The sequence below is a fragment of the Phaeoacremonium minimum genome (genome assembly GCF_000392275.1).
Source record: "Phaeoacremonium minimum UCRPA7 unplaced genomic scaffold PA7_03_scaffold_105, whole genome shotgun sequence".
Lineage (NCBI taxonomy): Eukaryota > Fungi > Ascomycota > Sordariomycetes > Togniniales > Togniniaceae > Phaeoacremonium > Phaeoacremonium minimum.
In genome coordinates, this window is record NW_006921012.1 from 1 (window position 1) to 757 (window position 757).

Sequence of the window (757 nt, forward strand, 5' to 3'; positions counted from 1 at the left end):
CCCCCCCCCCCCCCCCCCCCCTTCTATTCCGCCCCTCAAGAAGCACCCTTTCTCAATATGATCTTAGCTAGAGTTAGAATGCATGAGCTAATTGCTCCATTTTCATTATCTAGGCTCTACTTCGTATATCTCGGCATTGCTAGGCTGTGCCTTGTATACATATATAGCGTCCTGTCAACATTCTCCGCATATCGCATTACTCGCAACATTCGTCGTGAATACCTCAGGGCCGCCCTCAGTCAAGAAATAGCATTTTTCGACCATGGAACGAGCGGTGCTATTGCTATGCAAGCGACGGCAAATGGGACTTTGATCCAGGGAGGCATTTCAGACAAGCTGGCATTGGTATTGCAGGCAGTTGGCACATTCGTCTCAGCTTTCATCGTGGCTTTTGTCTCTCAGTGGAAGCTGACACTGATCACTGCATGCATTGCTCCTACACTTGTTCTTGTCATCGGGGTGGTTTCTGCTATCGACACCAAGATCGAGGTGCAAACGCTTGAGATATACGGTCAGGCTGGATCGTTTGCGGAAAGCATTCTAGGCAGTGCTCGGACAGTCCATGCTTTCGATCTCCGATCAAATCTTGTGGCTTTATACGAGAAATACTTGGCCCGCGCCCGTAAAATTGGAAACAAGAGAAATGGTCTGTACGGAGTCTTTCTTAGTGCTGATTACTTCGTTATCTACTCTGGAACGGGGCTAGCCTTCTGGCAAGGTATCAAAATGTTTGCTAGTGGTGAAATCGACAGCATTG